This window comes from Triturus cristatus, chromosome 6, assembly GCF_964204655.1.
Source record: "Triturus cristatus chromosome 6, aTriCri1.1, whole genome shotgun sequence".
Classification (NCBI taxonomy): Eukaryota; Metazoa; Chordata; class Amphibia; order Caudata; family Salamandridae; genus Triturus; species Triturus cristatus.
In genome coordinates this window covers 76,323,228-76,342,915 of record NC_140589.1, presented here as the reverse complement: position 1 = coordinate 76,342,915, position 19,688 = coordinate 76,323,228, and positions in this window count along the sequence as shown.

The window sequence follows — 19,688 nt, the reverse complement described above, 5'->3', positions numbered from 1 at the left end:
CAATCCTGTACCAACACACATTTGTCTAAACTCCAAAGGGTTTAGAACAATTCCATCCATCTTTTGTTTGGTCTGAATTGCCATGATCACGGCTCGCCCACACTGCAGTTCCTCTACAGGCTCCCAGTGAAGGAATGAGATGATCAAATCACCATGGTTCATCTACAAAGCACCCCATGGTTGACCACAGGCTACCTCTCCAAGCTCTTCCTCCCTTATCAACTGTCCAGAAGTACAAGGTCTGCCAACCTCAGCTAACTGTCCAGTCGATTGTACCGATACAAGGTCATCTGCATGCAGTTCCCTCGACGTGCACCTCAGACTCGAACCTGACTTCATCAGACTAAAAACACTGCTGAAAACTCTCTTTCTTTGGCAGTCATAGGATTAACCTCCTTCTGTCCATAACTGAGATTTGTGGAGAGTTCACTTATTAATAGGAATAAATACAGTCTTTGTTTTGTAATTAAGAGAAGATATGATGTAGGTCTACAGTTTAGTGTGTTTATTGGTTCAAACAGGCCTTCCATAATCTCATTAGATATAGCAATACAATGTTATGATATCGCTGAGGTCAAAACACACATGTACATTTAGTGCTTTTGTCTCAAGAAGTCCCGGTTCAGGGAGGTCTCAGCCTGGCAGTTCGGGCAGGACTGTTCCCATGAGGAGCAGGATCAAGACTGAGTTGCATACGGCTGGGTCCCAACTGAGGGAGCACGCTGGGCAAAAAACGATGGATTGGGATGCGGTCCAGAGGGGTTGCCAGTGGCTGAGAGTAATTCAAGCATTCCATCCATCACCTTGTTGTTTTTGCATTAGTCTCAAGAAAGACAAACATGATGTAGGTAGTTCCTAGTTCCTGTTATCTGTTCAAGCTGAATGAGCAATGTCTATTGCAGCCCACACGTGCTTCGTCACAATTGACTGTGTAGTATCCTGCATTTATATTGTAAGGTATTTTACCACCTCATGGCCAACTGTCACTTCACCTCTCTGAGTCCCCACATTCCGAAGCATCATCAGACTCCAACATTCTAATGAGTCAGAGCAAAGGCACTGGCTGAGCAGAGGTGGTAAAATACCTTACAATATAAATGCAGGATACTACAGACTGTTTCAAGGCAAGTTATCACTTGAAGGTTGTTGGACAGGCCACATGAAGGGCTTGCTCCCTCCCCGCATGACAAGGCCCAAGCCCCGGACTCCCAGGTGTTACCCACAAGGGCAACCCGCACCCCGTCTCCCAACGGAACTCCTGCCCCCGGACAGCCATGTATCATGGGGCCGAACCACTACCGGCTCCCCCGGCCGGATCAGCCGCCATCTTGGACACTGCGCCACGAGGCCGCGTGGCCTCAGCTCGACCCTAACCCTGGGCCTGGCCCGGCCCCGACATCCCGGCACCACCATCCACCCAGGAGGTGAACGGACCACTTGGCAGGTCAATGGGAGAAAGAGGTGTCGATGGCTCTCCCCCGCCAGGTGCCGATCGCCCTCCAGCTCCCCCAGGCGCTGGCTCCACCCCCTGCTGGGTGTCTGGACTCCCTCATCCCGGACCCCCCGACCTCCAAGTGCGAGGGTCCGGACATCAAAGGGCGCCAGACCTATAACTAGGGCAGCTCCAGAGCAGGAAGGCAGTTGTATCCTGGAGTCGAGAGACACCGAGAAGAACTCAGCCTTGACGGACTACTGGCGCTGCCGTAGCCCTGCCTTGTGAAATATCGTCCTGCCTGCTGGCGCTGCCGCGGCCTTCTGCATCATCCATCCTCGTCGGGACCTGCTGGCGCTGCCGCGGACCGTTGTAACGACCACCTTCATCAGGACCTGCTGGCGCTGCCGCGGACCGTGTAACAACCACCTTCATCAGGACCTGCTGGCGCTGCCGCGGACCGTGTAACGACCACCTTCATCGGGACCTGCTGGCGCTGCCGCGGACCGTGTAACGACCACCTTCACCGGGACCTGCTGGCGCTGCCGCGGCCCGTCCAAGCTAGAACACCGAGCTCGAGGATTGTGAGCTATCCACCATACCATCTCAGCTACCAGATTGGTAACCAGACTGTCCCGCTACCCCCTTTTCCCAAACCAAGAGACTAGAATCGAGGGGACCCCTGAGTCCAGACCTCCTTGTACCATTTCATCGTACCTTAAGAAATCACCTATAAAGAACGTTAAATCCTATCCTTGTGTGGTGTATATCTGTGGGGGGGAAGTTATTCATCTGTACGATCGCTGGAGACGGCTCTCCCCGGAGACCTCTCCCCTTGTCCTCGGCCGACCCTCCCGGTTCGTCTAACATTGGTGGCCAGCGGCGCAATCCGAATCAACGCGTAATCGTACAGAGAGTAGCTCACCCCACGACAAAACCACGATGTCAACCAAAGAGAGCGGATCCACCGAGAAATTCCAGATGGATAAATTGGAAGAGTATAGCCATCGTGAACTGAAACAATTCTGCATGGAACTAGGCATTGCTACCACCGGCCTGAGTACCAAAGACGATTTTAAGCACGCCATTGAGTCGTGGGCGGAAACCGGGGTCGCCGGATCCCCAGACCAAAACGGTGCAGCATCGGAGAGGAACGCCACGGCTCCCGAGGAGCGAGGAACGGGCCTCTCGCAGGAAGAGATCCAAGAAAGAGAAAAAAACAGATTACATGAGTTGGAAATGGCACGACTCAAAATGGACGGTGAACTAAAATTAGCCGAGCAAAAACTGAACCTAGAACATCTGCGGCTCCGAGAAGAACGGGAAGAAAAACAGAGGCAGAGAGAGCTCGAAGAAAAAAGACTAACATTCGAACACGAGCGCAAACTGGCAGAAATAGAACTACGGAAGCAGAACAAAGAACCGGAGGTGCCTGAGCGACCGCGCACCCCGGGAGCAACCGAAAAGAAAGTCCACATCCCCAAGGATGTTGTCCGAGAGTATGTCCGAGAGGACGACATACAACAGTGGTTCAAAGCCTACGAGATCGCCATGACCTCCCACCGGATCGATCGGAGTGACTGGGGAGCCGGCCTATGGGGGAGGTTCGTCAACGAAGGCCGCGATGCCCTACTGCAGCTCCCAGACCATCAGATGTCATCCTATGACCACATGAAGGCTGCCCTCCTCACCCGATATGGGCTCACACCCGAAATGTACCGCCAGAGGTTCCGAGACTGCACCCGGATCCCGGGTACAACTTGGGTGGAATATGTCAACTATTTCAGCCGAGCCTTCGGGGGTTGGATCAAGGGAAGCCACGTAACGACCTACGAGCAACTTTTTAATCTCATGGTGTGGGAGCACCTGTCTAACAACTGCTTCGTCGAGCTCAGGCAGCACCTCCTCGACAGTAAATTGACTGACCCACGGCAACTCGCCGCCGAAGCTGACCGGTGGGAAAGCACCCGAGTGGGCCGGAGAGGGCCACACGAACAGAACCGGAACAACCAAGGTCAGCACCGTCCCCGAGGAGGAGGAGGAGGCCAGGGGCGAGGGAGAGACACCGTCCCGGCCACTCCCGCGGCCAGCACCCCGCCCCCGGCCGGCCGGGGCAACCCCCCGATGCGCCCGGGGTTCCGAGCCAACGTCACGTGTCACCGATGCCAGCGAGTCGGCCACTACGCCAATGACCCGAACTGCCCGCAGAACCAAACGCCGAAACCCCGCCAGGTAGCTGCCGCCGCCCTGGGGGGAGAACAAATCTCCGAGGAACAAGAAGAATATGAGCAGGCACAACAAGAGTGGGAACCGGCCGCCATGGTTCTAGCGTGCCTAGGGGGAAAAGACATGGTCCCGCGGGCTCCCCTACCCGCCAACACCAGAAAATATAGCCAGTGGGTGAACATTAATGGGCGCCGGGCCGAAGCCCTACGTGACACAGGGGCCAGTGTGACGGCCGTCCGATGTCACCTGGTAAAACCCGAGCAGATCCTGCCGAACATTCTCTGCCCCGTCCGCTCAGCCGACAATTCCGAGAGTCTATGTCGGATGGCCTGCGTCCCCTTCGAATGGGGAGGGGTCTCCGGCATGTTGAAGGTGACGGTCCGGGATGATGCCCCCGTGGACTGTCTCCTGGGGAACGATCTTGAGAGTTCCCCGTGGGCCACCGTCGAAAGAAGAGAGCACCTGGGGATGCTGGGCCTCCCGGACTGGGCGTGCGTAACCACCCGGTCCATGGCCGCCCGTGCCATCCCCCGACCAGAAGAACCAGAATGGCCTGCACCTCCTCCCCCGATCGCTCCAGTAGAGGACACCGACTATACCGACCCCCCAGAGCCAACCCCCGAAGGGGTCGCCCAGCCCCAGGACCTTCCCGGCCTGGCTCAGTGGCGTCAAGAAGGGGGGCCCACCCAGGAACAGTTCCGCCAGGAGCAGAAGACCTGTCCCTCCCTCGAGGGACTCCGCCAGCAAGCCATCGCCCAGAGCGCAGGGGACTCCACCGGAGCCCATTGGGTCTATTGGGATAACGACCTGTTATACAGTGAACAAAGAATCGCGGAGTTAGGGGCCAGTCGAGTGCTGGTGGTGCCCCTCCGTTTCAGAGACTTCCTGCTAAATTTGGCCCACGATGTCCCCCTGGCTGGACACCTGGGCCAGGACAAAACCTACAGTCGCCTGGTGACCCACTTTTTCTGGCCGAGGATGCGAAACGACGTCCTCAACCACTGCCGGTCCTGCCCCACGTGCCAGGCCAGCGGGAAGAGCGGCCGCAAGCTCAAAGCACCTCTGCAACCCTTCCCAGTGGTCACCACCCCGTTCGAGAGGGTAGGAATAGACATTGTGGGGCCCCTGGACCCCCGCACAGCACAAGGACATCGGTTCATCCTGGTACTGGTGGACCACGCCACCCGCTACCCCGAGGCTGTGCCCCTGCGAACTGTAACAGCTCCGGTGGTCGGTCGGGCCCTAATGGGGATCTTCTCCCGGGTGGGCTTCCCCGAGAAGTCGTCAGCGACCGAGGCACAAACTTTATCTCGAAATATATGAAGTCCCTCTGGCAACAGTGCGGGGTCACCTACCAATTCACGACCCCCTATCATCCTCAAGGGAACGGACTAGTTGAGCGATTCAACCGCACACTCAAGGGAATGATTGGGGGATTGGAAGAGCCCCTCCGTCGCCAGTGGGATGTACTACTTCTGTGCCTCCTCTTCGCCTATCGAGAAGTTCCCCAGAAGTCCCTCGGTTTTAGCCCTTTTGAACTCCTGTACGGGCACCCTGTGCGAGGGCCCCTCAGCCTAGTCAAAGAAGGTTGGGAGATGGCCCCCCTAAAGACCCCTCCAGACGTCTTCAAGTACCTCCTGGCACTACGCAATCAGACCCGGCGATTCAGGGAAATGGCAAAAGCGAATCTTGAGGCCAGTCAGGAGGACATGAAAAAATGGTACGATCAGAATGCCTCCTCCGTCGAATTCGAACCTGGTCAACAAGTGTGGGTGATGTCCCCCACCGAACCATGTGCCTTGCAAGACAAGTGGACAGGGCCCTTCAAAGTGGTCGAACGCAAGAGCCCCGTCACCTATCTCATCGATATGGAGTCTCCCCGGAACCCCCTCCGGGTCCTCCACACCAACAGACTCAAACCCCACTTTGTGCGCTCGGAGCTCAGCCTCCTGATGGCTACAGACAGTGGGGCGGAAGAAGACTCCGAGCCTCTCCCTGATCTCCTGAAGACTCAGGAGAAAGACGGTTCCGTGGACGGGGTCCGGCTCTCCGATGCCCTCACCCCAGAGCAACGCCAGGGCTGCCGGGACCTCCTGCTGCAGTTTGCTACTCTGTTTTCCCTCACCCCAGGGATCACCCCCTGGTGCTTGCACGACGTGGACACTGGGGACAGTCCCCCTATCCGACACCGGGCCTACCGCGTACCAGATCGGGTGCGGGCCTGCATCCAAGAGGAAGTGTCCAAGATGCTCACGCTCGGGGTCATCGAGCCCTCGGACAGCCCCTGGGCCAGCCCGGTCGTGCTGGTCCCCAAAGCCGCTGCCCCCGGCACCACTCCTGAACTCCGATTCTGCGTCGACTATCGGGGCTTGAACGCTGTCACCAGGACCGACGCTCATCCCATCCCCCGAGCGGATGAATTGATCGACCGCATGGGGGCTGCCCGCTACCTCAGCATCTTCGACCTGACAGCGGGCTACTGGCAGATCGGTCTCACACCCCGGGCCCAAGAATGGTCCGCCTTTTCTACCCCCGATGGCCACTACCACTTCAAGGTCATGCCCTTCGGCATGAAGAATGCCCCAGCTACTTTTCAGCGTCTGGTGAACCAGGTCTTGGCGGGGCTCGAAGAGTTCAGCGCCGCCTACCTGGACGACATCGCTGTATACAGCCGCCACTGGTCCGACCACCTCCACCACCTCCGAGAGGTCCTGCAAGCCCTCCAGCAGGCCGGCCTCACAATCAAGGCCGGCAAGTGCCAAATTGGTCAGGGGTCCGTGACCTACCTCGGACACCAGGTGGGAAGCGGTCTGGTGGCCCCTCTGCAACTCAAAATTGCTGCCATCCAGTCCTGGCAACCCCCAGTCACGCAGACCGAGGTCCGAGCCTTCTTGGGACTCACCGGCTACTACCGGCGGTTCGTGAGGGACTATGGCAGCATTGTGGGGCCCCTCACGGGTCTCACGTCCAAAAACCACCCGAAGAAGATTAACTGGACCCCCGACTGTCAAGCGGCCTTCGAGAAGCTGAAAGCTGCCCTGTGCACCGAACCTGTGCTCCAGGCCCCCGATTACAGTCGGGAATTCATTGTGCAAACGGACGCCTCCGACCACGGCATCGGGGCGGTTCTCTCGCAGCTGAACCCCGAGGGTCTTGACCAGCCGGTGGCCTTCATCAGCAGACGCCTCCTGGCCCAAGAACGGCGCTGGAGCACAATCGAGAGGGAGGCCTTCGCAGTAGTGTGGGCCCTCAAAAAGCTCCGGCCCTATCTCTTCGGTACCCACTTCCGGGTGCAAACCGATCATCGACCCCTGCAGTGGCTAATGCAGATGCGGGGGGAAAACCCAAAACTATTGCGCTGGTCCATCTCCCTGCAGGGGATGGACTTCACTGTGGAACATCGACCGGGCCAAAACCACGCCAACGCAGATGGCCTGTCACGCTTTTTCCGCCTCGACGAGGAGAGTCCCCAAGAGGATGGGTGACTCTCCCCGCCTTCAGCTGGGGGGGACGCATGTTGGACAGGCCACATGAAGGGCTTGCTCCCTCCCCGCATGACAAGGCCCAAGCCCCGGACTCCCAGGTGTTACCCACAAGGGCAACCCGCACCCCGTCTCCCAACGGAACTCCTGCCCCCGGACAGCCATGTATCATGGGGCCGAACCACTACCGGCTCCCCCGGCCGGGTCAGCCGCCATCTTGGACACTGCGCCACGAGGCCGCGTGGCCTCAGCTCGACCCTAACACTGGGCCTGGCCCGGCCCGACATCCCGGCACCACCATCCACCCAGGAGGTGAACGGACCACTTGGCAGGTCAATGGGAGAAAGAAGTGTCGCTGGCTCTCCCCCGCCAGGTGCCGATCGCCCTCCAGCTCCCCCAGGCGCTGGCTCCACCCCCTGCTGGGTGTCTGGACTCCCTCATCCCGGACCCCCCGACCTCCAAGTGCGAGGGTCCGGACATCAAAGGGCGCCAGACCTATAACTAGGGCAGCTCCAGAGCAGGAAGGCAGTTGTATCCTGGAGTCGAGAGACACCGAGAAGAACTCAGCCTTGACGGACTACTGGCGCTGCCGTAGCCCTGCCTTGTGAAATATCGTCCTGCCTGCTGGCGCTGCCGCGGCCTTCTGCATCATCCATCCTCGTCGGGACCTGCTGGCGCTGCCGCGGACCGTTGTAACGACCACCTTCATCGGGACCTGCTGGCGCTGCCGCGGACCGTGTAACGACCACCTTCATCGGGACCTGCTGGCGCTGCCGCGGACCGTGTAACGACCACCTTCACCGGGACCTGCTGGCGCTGCCGCGGCCCGTCCAAGCTAGAACACAGAGCTCGAGGATTGTGAGCTATCCACCATACCATCTCAGCTACCAGATTGGTGACCAGACTGTCCCGCTACCCCCTTTTCCCAAACCAAGAGACTAGAATCGAGGGGACCCCTGAGTCCAGACCTCCTTGTACCATTTCATCGTACCTTAAGAAATCACCTATAAAGAACGTTAAATCCTATCCTTGTGTGGTGTATATCTGTGGGGGGGAAGTTATTCATCTGTACGATCGCTGGAGACGGCTCTCCCCGGAGACCTCTCCCCTTGTCCTCGGCCGACCCTCCCGGTCCGTCTAGCAAAGGTAAAACGTAATATTTAGGTCTTGCAAAATGATAAACTGCACCTGATCCAGACTGGTTAGATGCCTAAAACCAGCCCTCACCACCCCACTGGGCTACCTTTTTGACTATTAACTCAAACTAAGGCTTTACTATCTGTCTTCAGCTGTTTTCAGCGTATTTGCTTTCGTATTATTATTACCCATTATGTTTCAAACTCACTTTCTAGCCATTGTAGCTAAACAAAGGCATTCTCAGGCGACCGTTTGTGGTTGACAATGCTTAACAACAACTCCAAACAACTGCATAAAAGTAGTTTGTGACTGAAGAAAAGAAACAAGTTATACAGAAGTTTCTGCCTCCAAATAAACTGGCTACTGACTCACCCTTGTGCAAACACCCTCCTACTGTGTCATATGTGGGTCTTGTTGCCACTGTGGATGTCGTCCACTCAACCCTCAGCGTCCACACATACAGCCTGTGGCCTGCCAGTGACATACCCGTCCTTTCAGCCTCATTCCATTCCACAGGGAGCGAGAGGAGCGGCATATTCTGAGAAACCACCTGGACCCACCACAGGGGCATGCTGGAACTTTAATAAGGGATTCTGCTCCGAACGCGGGGGATGCCATCCTATCACACAATGTTTCACTTTGGCCAGTCCGGCAGAGCAGTGGAAGGCCTCTAGAGGCTGGGGGCAGCCTGGAGCGAAGGGTCCCTACCCCAGTTAGAGTGGATCTCTGGGCCATGGCTCTCGGTTTATGCTGACAAGGAGGCGGCATTGCGGCTAAAGTGGGGTTTCACTGAGGGGTTTTGAGTGGAGTACCAAGGTCCGAGGGGGTGCAGATGGACAGACAACATGAAGTTGGCAAGGGAACTTCCACATGTGATGGTGGCAAAGCTAGATAAGGAAGTGACTGAGGGTAGGATTGCTAGTTCACTTTTCGAATGGCCTTTGGAAGATTTGATTATTTTCCCTTTGGGAGTGGTGCCCAAAAAAGATCAGGGAGAATTCAGGATGATTCTTCACCTATCTGAGGATGGATCGGTCAATAACTTCATCACTAAAGAGTGTTCCAGGATGCTGTACGCCTCTGTGAATGATACCACCCATCTGGTTCGGGGTGTGGGTGGTGGTCCAAACTGGGAAAATGCGATGTCAAGTCTGCTGCCCATCCACCCTGTCGATTTCTCTCTGCTTGGAATGCAATTTGGGAGTGCTATTTTTGTGGATAAAGTCCTGCCGATGGGTTGTGCCATTTCTTGTGCCTTGTTTGAGCTGTTCAGTATGTTTCTACCGTGGGTTTTCACCAACAGCAGCGGACACCGAGGGGTGTCTCATTACCTTGATGATTTCTTGTTTGTGGGGATGAGAGCTTTGGGTGACTGTGTTCGGGCGTTGCACCATTTTGAGGCCTTAACACAGAAGTTTGGGGTGCCTTTGGCACCTGGAGAAAATGGCCTGGCCTAGTTGCATGCTGACGTTCCTGGGCATTGAGCTGGACTCGGTGCGGTGGGTGGCCTGTCTGCCGAAGAGTAAAGTGGAAGAGATCCAGGTTTTTCTGTTACAAGTGATTGGTGGACAAAAGATTGAATTACGGGCTTTGCAGAAATTGCTGGCTTTCCTGAATTTTGCATGCAGGGTGGTGAGAGCAGGGAGGACTTTTTGCTGGTATCTCGTCATGGCCACAGGCTGAGAATCTCCTTGGGTGTCCGAGCGGACCTAGGTGCTTGGTAGACTTTTCTGGAAGAATTCAATGGTGTGACCTTGGGTTCTTTGGAGTAGAACACGTTCTGGCAGGTCAAGATCTTTTTAGATGCAGCTGAGTCTTTGGGTTTTGGCCTGTTTTGGGATGGAAGTGGTGCAAGGAGAAGTGGCCACCACATTGGTTGAGTCAGGGAAGGAGCATTGCTTTTTCTGATTTTTTTCCGCTGTTGGTGGCATTGGCTGTTTGGGGAGATGATTTGAAGAACACAGGCAAAGAGCGAGAGATCTGAGGGTGTTACAGCTTTTGTGAAGGTTCATGTTTGTATGCTTGCGGCTTAATGTAGTTTTCAAGGCAAAGCACGTACCGGGGACCAGCAATGATATAGCTGATTCCTTGTCTCATTCGTAGTGGCATTGTCTTCCCTGGCTGGTGCCAGGGGCGGGGGATTTCAGGACAGAGCTGCCATCGGGCATCTGGGCCTGGGGAGAATGAGAGTGATTGAACTGGTCGAGAAGTCCTTGGCGGAATCAACCAGGAGAAGCTACAGGCTGGCAGGGCGCGAGTTTATGGAGTTTTGGGGCTTTCCTTCAGAAGTGATATGCCTTGTTTAAATCTTTGTATTGATTAACATTTTTGCACATTTTAAGCATACAGTCAGAGCAGTGCTCATGCATCAAGAAAGAAAAGTGATTGCCAACAGCATAATGTGCAGTACCCAACAGCAAACGGAGAGACAGATGAGTAGATCACAGCGACCACAAGAAGTCATGGGATAGTATCCACTGACAGGGCGGATCAGTGCTGATGAGTCTCACCACCGGGTGGCATGCAAACGTTCAGTTCTGGAACAGGAGAGTCAAGTCTTCAGAAGTAATATGCCTTAAGCGTCAGGACACTGAGCAGGGAGTATTGTTCTTAGTTGCATTGATAAAGGCCAGTCACAAAAGACTATTGCAGGCAAACTGTCAGGGATCTCCTTTCATGGTAAACTGTATTTGGGTTTTGAGCCTGCCAAGGAAGAAAATCTGGGCACGATGTTGAAGGGGTGGGGCAGGGAACGTGGGGTGGAGAGGGGAGCTCTGTGGGATGCTATTACATTTGAGTTGTTGCAGAAGCTGTTGGGGGATATGCCATTGTGCTGTTGTGATCCATTTGAGGTTTCAGACTCTACTTGAGCTGGAAGTATTTTGGGGCGTTTTGGGTGTCGAACTGTTGGGAACAGCTTGCCAGGGAGGGGTTTTGTATGAGAAGGTACGTTTAGATCACAGGAGTTTGGGGATCTGACTGAGATGGTCTAAAACTGATCAGGTGGGCAGTGGTCATTGGTATGGCTGGCGGAGAATGGTGGTAGTAAGGTCTGTCCTGTCAATGAATTACGTGCTTTCCTTTTGTTGCCCGGAAGGTGTTCAACAGGGGTATTTTGTCACCCGACAGGCAGCTGGGTCACGGCTTTTCAGTTATTGTCAGTGTTACGCATGGCTTTGCACAAACTAGGCCGGGATCCAGCTTGCTTCGGCACTCATTATTTTCGGATTGGAGCAGCTGCGGCGCATTTGGGGTGGTCTTTGGGCAGAATGCTGCAAACGATATGTGCGAAAGTAGCGGGGACCGCTAGCTTGGGAGAGAGGGGCTGTTGGAGGGGGATTTTGGGACCTGATCTAATCGCCTCTCTTTTTCTACTGCAGGGTGTCTGAGCATGCCAGGAACTAAGACGGTTACCTGGATTGTGAGACATTCCTTTGTGCACTGGGCAGCGAAATATGTGGACCAACACATTTATGGACAAAACCTGGCATTGAGGAGCAGCCACCATGAGGTTCTGTGGTGGGGTAAAGGGAGGATGCATTGGGGTGCGCTTTTACCATGGCTGACAAAGTTGGTTCTGCGAAGAGGCTGCCTGGAAATGCTTTTGATACATCTGGGGGAAAGCGACTTAGTGGGCTTGTCTGGACTGACATTATTTCATAATATGCAGAGGGATTTGGAGGTGATCAAAAGGAATTGTTCAGGAACATGTTTTGTTTTGACTGAATTTTTTCCCGCGCAGGTGCCGTAAATCATGCTGCAATTTATAAGGCTCGGAGGAAGTTTAACATGGCCATGATGGGTTTCTGTCTGGCACATCATATCAAGGTGGCTGCTCATGTGGGGATTAAGGAGGAGGAACCGGGTCTTTTCAGGGATGATGGAGTGAACCTTTCACGCTTGGAGAACCCGTAATACATGATGGAATTGTGCAACATGGTAAACGCACTGCGGAATGAGTCGATTTGGTATCACAGATCTTATTGATGAGAGGCGAAAGGTGCATAGGATTGCAGGTGGTGTTTCCTGGTTGGCGGTACTTGGAGGGGTGGTGAGACAGATACAGACAGATCCACTCCTCGGGGGCGGGAGGGTGCACAGGTGACTGATGGCGGTGCGCAGGATGCAATGAGCAACAGAAGGAGTTCCAAGGGTTCAAGGGAGGATGTTTGCAGGGTAAGTGAAGGAGAGATTGGGTCTATGAAATGAGGTCAGCGAGTGAAAGGGGGAGGAGTTAAGTAATGAGATGGTATATCTGAAAGCGGGTGAGTGGTGAATGGTGCGGGGCGAATGAAACTGTATGGATCATGCCAGGATTCATATTTTGGAATTATTGTTAATGTAATAACGTTATTAGTATTTCTCCTCATAAATGGCCTTTTACGCTACTCTAACAGCGTGGAGTGTGGTTGTTGCATGAAGGGACCTCGATTCGGCTGCATTGGGGAGGGGTCTTTGGAATACTTCCCCTTCGTTGTCTGGATTCGATGCAGACTCACAGAGGTAACTAAACCCTGGAGTGTAAAGTTTGGGGGCGGGAGGGACAGCTCAGCAGCTGCTCACGTTCCGCCCTCCCCTCGTCCCCACCGAGGCCCCTGTCACCCTCTTGTGATTAGTCTCACTTCCCCTTTTGCAATGTAATTCTTTTTACATGTTTATTGCTGTTCAATAATCCCTGCTGTTTCTGCACACTCTCCACTTTTCTTCGGAAGGTCCCGGCTCCCCCGGGGGCTGCCAGGGGTGTTAGGACACTTTTTCTTCAATAATTGGCTGCGGGTGCCAGTGGGGTGTTCAGGCAGGGACTGCATAAGAGGGGCTGGTTCTGATCCGCTTCGATTTGTTTTCTGCGTTGTTTTAAAGCTTTACGGGAAAAAAAGACACCCCTGGTGGAAATGAAACGATTGAGATATTGCAGTGACGCTTATTTGCTGAGTAGGGCTGTAGAACCTTAACACTTGGTGCATTTACTGTGTGAGGATATGTCCTTCATGAAGACGAGCCCTGGGCTAGTAACTCTCACTGGCCCTTGAAATTTAATACAAGATTTCAGGCCCAGCCCTTGGACTCCTGCCTTCAGATCAGGCCTCTCGCCGAGCAATCTCTAATTGTTTACGAGATTATCGACCCCCCCCCCCTACCACCAGCCTCCCCCCCCCCCCCCCCCCTCCACCCCCCGGCAAAACTGAACCTGAATCTTTCTGTTTTGCATTTAGCACATCTTCCATTTTTATGTGACATACAATTTCTATTATTCTTTTGAATTTTAAAGTCATTTCCGAGTTGAGCAGTTTATCAGGTTTTTTTAATGGAATCTTTTATGGAAGCTACTATCAGCTAAGCTCACCACTGCAATGCACTGCATTGTAACACTTGGATAGCGCCTCAAAGCTCTGTCTGAGCCCCAGAGCACTTTTGGTGGATGAGTAAAGCTGGTTAGTGTGAGGGTTTATAATGTGGGCTGCATGGGGAAGGTTTTAGTGTCGCAGTTGAGGGCCTAATGTGCTTACGGTTGACGTGAAGCGGAATAAAAGATGACATTACATTGTACATATACTTACCATCTTTGTGTGCGCATTTGATCTATTCATAAGAGAAGAGGCCTGAATCGGCGCACCGAATGCCCCGGTAACTTACCGGTAATCTCCATTACTCTGAATCGTCCTTGATGCAGTCCTTACGCTTGAGATACTTCTCCTTTCTGGCAGAACCAATTCTCCATCACCCAGGAGCCACTACAAAAGGGAGGTAAAACAGCACTTCCTGTAACATTGTAACATACCACGCAAATACGACTAGACAAATAGGAACACAGGAAATAGTCAACAGCCATGCCCGGGCGGGAAGGCGGGGCTCAGAACTGCATCAAGGAAGACCAGGACTCGGAGTAATGAAGATACCTGTAAGTAACGGGGCGTTGCCTCCTCGTCCATCTGCCTGGATGGAGTCCTTACTCATGAGACAATACTTAAGCAAATCGGTGACTATTTCCAGACCCAAAAGCGGAAAAAAACACATCCGCGACCACCAAGGATGCTGAAGCAAAACATAATATATTACAATATGCAAAATAAACTGTGTATTCAAGATACAAAAGCAGGAGGAGTGTCCTCCACTGCAGACAGACCATGATCCCTAAAGGAGGAAGTAAAATGCCCACCCTATTGTAAACGATAGCGGGACAGAAAAGTGTGATGGGAACTCCAAGTCGCCGCAGCACACACTTCATGCAAGAGGAACCTCGAAAGACCGCCGAAGAGGTAGTGACACCCCTAGTTGAAAGACCTTGCACCTGCAGGGGAGAAGAAGGCCCGGACACCTGGTAAGCAGACTTAATCAAGTGCAGAATGGAAGCAGTAGAAGGACGTGAACCCTTATTGGGAGGACCAAAGGCAACAAAAAGGGAATTAGTATGCTAAAAGGAATAAGAACACTCCAAATAAATGGACAAAGCCCCACAAAGATCCAGGGAATGTAAACAAACTTCTCCAGCCGAAGAAGGGTCAGGAAAGAAAACTGGAAGGACAATGTCCTCCGAACAATGAAACTGAGAATGAACCTTAGGAAGGAAACCCAGGACTGGCCAAAGAACAACTTTATCCAGAAAGGTTCTCCCGTAGCGATCTGGGGTGGAAGGTAGTGAAGTGGAGCAGAGAATTGCGGGCGGTGGTTTTGAAATGGGTTTTGCTCTTTAGTCCCCCTCCTGCAGTTTCAATGTCCAGGTCAAGGAATGTGGTCTTATATCTGTGAAAACTATGTGTGAAACGGGGATTTGGGTCACACGAGTTAAGCCATTCGCAGAATGCTGTGAGAGATTCATTGTTTCCATTCCAAATCAGTAAGATGTTATCAATGTAGCGTTTATAAAATCTGATTTGACATAGAGAGCCTGTACACCAGTCTCCCGCAAGACGACACCCTACAGGTACTGAAATCCGCCCTCAACAACACCAACTGGCAACATCAAACCTCAACAACATTTGTCCGTGAATGTGCCACTCTTGCTCTCAAAGAGAACTTCTTTGAATTTGAATGCCGGCTCTACTTACAGAAGTACGGAACATCCATGGGGAGCGTTTTTGACCCTAGTGTGGCCGGCCTTTATGTGTATGACTTCGAGACCAAACACCTACTCGACAACAACCAGCCACGATTTCCCCAAATCAGATTTTATAAACGCTACATTGACGACATCTACAGATTTGGGAAGGAAATAATCTCTCACAGCATTCTGCGAATGGCTTAACTCGTGTGACCCCAATCTCCATTTCACACATAGTTTTCACAAATATAAGACCACATTCCTTGACCTAGACATTGAAGCTTCAGGAGGGGGACTAAAGAGCAACACCCATTTCAAAACCACCGATCGCAATTCTCTGCTCCACTTCACTAGCTTCCACCCCAGATCGCTACGGGAGAACCTCCCCTACGGCCAGTACCTCCAGCTTTGCAGAAACTGCAATGAAATAGGAGACTTCAAATCCCAAGCTAAAGATCTGAGTGACAAACTGCAACAGCGGGGTTACCCCAAATGGATCACATACAAAGCCAGCAAGAGGGCCAGGAATCAGAATCGTGAGGGATTGATTGAGACACAGGCACGAGAACCCACACCGGCGGCACTCACATGTGTGACTACATACAATACCGTTTCTCACAAAGTCTCACAAATCATCCGTAAAAACTGAAAAATACTGAAGACAGGCAACCTCGACTGGGAACCTCCTCTCCTCTCCAACAAGAGAGCTAGATCCATCAAAGACGCCATAGTTTCCACACGACAAACACCACAACAGAGGCCAGCCAACACTGTCCTGAATGCCTGGGGGCTCCCAGTCGTGGTGAGCCATTTTCCCTGTGGCAACTGCAGCGTGTGCCATATCACCGAAACCACCAAAAGCCTCAGTTTGGAACCAGAGAAGACATGGCAATTGAGACAACACACAAACTGCAATACTGAACACGTAATTTACCGCATCGTGTGTTCCTGCAACCTCACCTACATTGGCATGATGAACCGCAAGATCAAGATGAGAATCTGCGAACACTGCAGCACCATACAGTGTAAGAAAAATACCACTCGCATGATGAACCACTTCCTTGAAGTTGGCCACATGAATAATGACATGCGTTGGGTCATTATAGAAGCATTGGACCCCAACCTACCAAACATTCAGAGCCGACTCCTTGAAAAGGAGCAAAGATGGATCTACGCCTGATCAGTCATAAAACAGGCCTCAACGATAACATCCCTTGGAATAGCCTCAGGAGAACATAACACATCGTTTATAACCTCATGCTAATTTTTCAATCCCCTCAGGATCCTACCTTCTAGCGCAAACCTTCACTTGAGCCCCAGCAGAGATCTCAGACCGCACTCTCCATAGAATAGTGCAGATACCCCAGCATGGGCCCCCCACCCAGGCAGCTCCTTCTTCCGGTGTCCCAGACATTGGGCCCCATGCACACTACTTGTGTTACCCGCACAAGGCCTTTTACACAGAGCACCAGGCCTCAAGCATGGCAAAGAGCACAGTAATTCATTCCCAGTTTCAAACATTATTGCACTATTAGCACCATCGCAAAGTGCACAGAAATTAATTCCCAGTTCCTACATTATTGCACTTTCCCAGTGCGTGTAGCCCCCTTTTGGTGCACTTTCTCTTTGGACTATCACCGCTATCAGACCACTCCAACATGGCCGATTCTTTGCTCTCTCAGCCATAGAACCACCGTGCATGCGCACGCATGCGCAGCATCTCTCAGCCCATCTGGCTCCCAGATGCGGCCGGGCGCCTGCGCACGTAAGCGCCGCTCCTCAATGCCTCTCCACCAGCATACCGGCACGTAACCCAGTGGGTGCACCAGCTTAAAAGCACTGTCTTCCCTGCGCTCCATACCAATCGGGATGACGGGAGACCACAGCAGGTTTACAGCCGGGTTCCACACCGAGACCAAGTAAGGTTGCACTGCCCATACCCACAGCAGGATCCTTGAGCACACATGACCGCCGTGCTCACTATACCTTTAACTTCACTTCTCTCTAGATTCTGACATCGGATGAGACCCCTCTGAGCCCCGATCAGCTGCCAAAATACATACGTAGTGTAATTATACTTTCCTACACTGCGTCGCTAGCGGAACCTTTCCCACTGTTTTTAATGCTTTTACCTTTATCATTTGCTCAGCGCGCCGCATGTTCACTGGTGCCCAAATCCACGTGTGCGAGTATTGTCTAAACACTAACGCATGGCACAGCCACTAATGTGGACACCATCCATACAGCGTGCCACTTGACCACCGGCCACGGTGTCCTCAGCCGGCTCGCTATAATCTGATGTGTGATAACTCTGCGACAAACCATGTTTGCTCATCACCCTGAGCCATACAATTACCTGGATCTCACATGAAGCTCCTCAGCTTCATAGCAATGATAAGACAGGGGCGATCATTGTAGGCTGCTAGTCACCTTTCGCATGCAGCATGCCCCAACCTGCCCAGGCATAATGTACAATCACAGGGTTAGTCAACCTGTTTGACTATAGCACCTGCGTAAGATTGCATTTTATGTTGCAGTAAGATGTATATATATATATATATATATATATATATATATATATATATATATATATATATATATATATATATATATATATATATATATATATATATATATATATATATATGTTTTGTGTTGTATTCTCTTCTCCCACAGTTTTTTTTCAAGTGTTCGTAAGTACGTTGACACTCAGTCCATACACCTTAGCGAGTGTGTAGGTACTTCACTCTTTTTTCACGTGGCACTTTCCACTTTGCCACTCACAGTTTCACTATCCGGTCCTGAAGAAAGCCCCTCACATATACCTTTGCAGACTCATACATGTAGACCATTCACATAGTCAACTAAGGATAATAACTCCCATCTAGTTGCAGTACACTTATTTTAACCATATCCTGAGCCGCCACTAATAAAGTTTACAGGCAAGGATTCTCAGAGGCATTTTTAAGCATAATTCACGTCACATCAAACATTCACACCACACCAGCTCCGCTGTAATCAGGCGTTGTAGCACAACCGGGGGGCATTCGGCCACCTGGTTGGAAACCCAATGATGAAACATGACACCAACTAGGTTGGTGTGTGAGGGGTCTTTTAAATAAACCTAATGGGTCCATGTACTAACCAGACTAGTGATTGTACCACATCCACATAGTGGGTTTGTCATAATTGGAGATGTACCACTTCAAGACATGGCTGACTCTGGGTCACCGATCACAATCTTATCTGATGTCACTTTTCAGGAGAAATGGAAAGGTTTGTGGTACTTTCTCACACAGATGACAATCCCAAAGTATTTGGGGAAACTAAGATTGATACGCTCGGTTATTTTAAGGCAAAAGTAATGTGCTTGGGTCAACATACCATCATTAAAGCGTACATGGCAATTAGAGGGAGAAACATCTTAGTCAGGCAAGATTTGACCAGAATGGGATTATATCTAAAACCTGGATTTGATGATCCTGTGATTCTCGGTGATCTTCCAGAAGGTTATGTGGAGGATGACCTGTGTATTGTAGATACTGTAGATACTAACAACTCTTCTTTTCCTGATACTTCTTCAGACATTGATACAATTATCAGTCAGTTTCACACAGGTTTTACTGACAAAGTGAGGATTGTACAAGGTTTTGAACACAATATTAGTTTGAAAGCAGATGCTCAACCTGTTGTACATAAGGTCTGACCTTTGCCTCTGAGTGTCAGGGATGAATTGGAAAAGGTTTTAAAGAATCTTTGTACTGAGGGAATAAATGAACCTTGTGATTCCTCCTGATGGGTGTCTCCCATTGTAGTTCTGCAGAAAACATCTGGGAAGTTAGACTTTGTGCTGACTTGCGATCTCTTAACAGCAACATTCTTGTAGACTGCCACCCCTTCCCAAAATTCATGACCTTTTGGCCAGTATGAGGGGCTCTACGTTTTTTCCATAATAGATTTGCGGTTAGCCTATCACCAAATTCCCCTCCGCGTTGAGTATCAGTAACATACAACTTTCGTGCCCCCATTTGGTGCATTTAAGTACCTCAGACTGACATTTGGTTTGACCTCCGCTTCTAGGGTGTTCCAGAAGCTCATGGACACCATCTTTGAAGACATGTCTGGAGTCCAAGCTTACCAGGATGACATTCTGGTGTTCACTAGCAGTCGAGAGGCCCATAATGACATCCTATCTAAAGTTCTTTCAAAGTTGTGCAGCGCTAGGATGACCATTAGACATGAGAAATGTAAGTTTGGTGTTCAGAAACTTGACTATTTAGGATGCACCTTATCCCCAGAAAGTATTAAGCCCAAATTCTCTTTAATCAAAGCAATACGTGATGCTGCCCTGCCCAAAGATAAGTATGCCTTA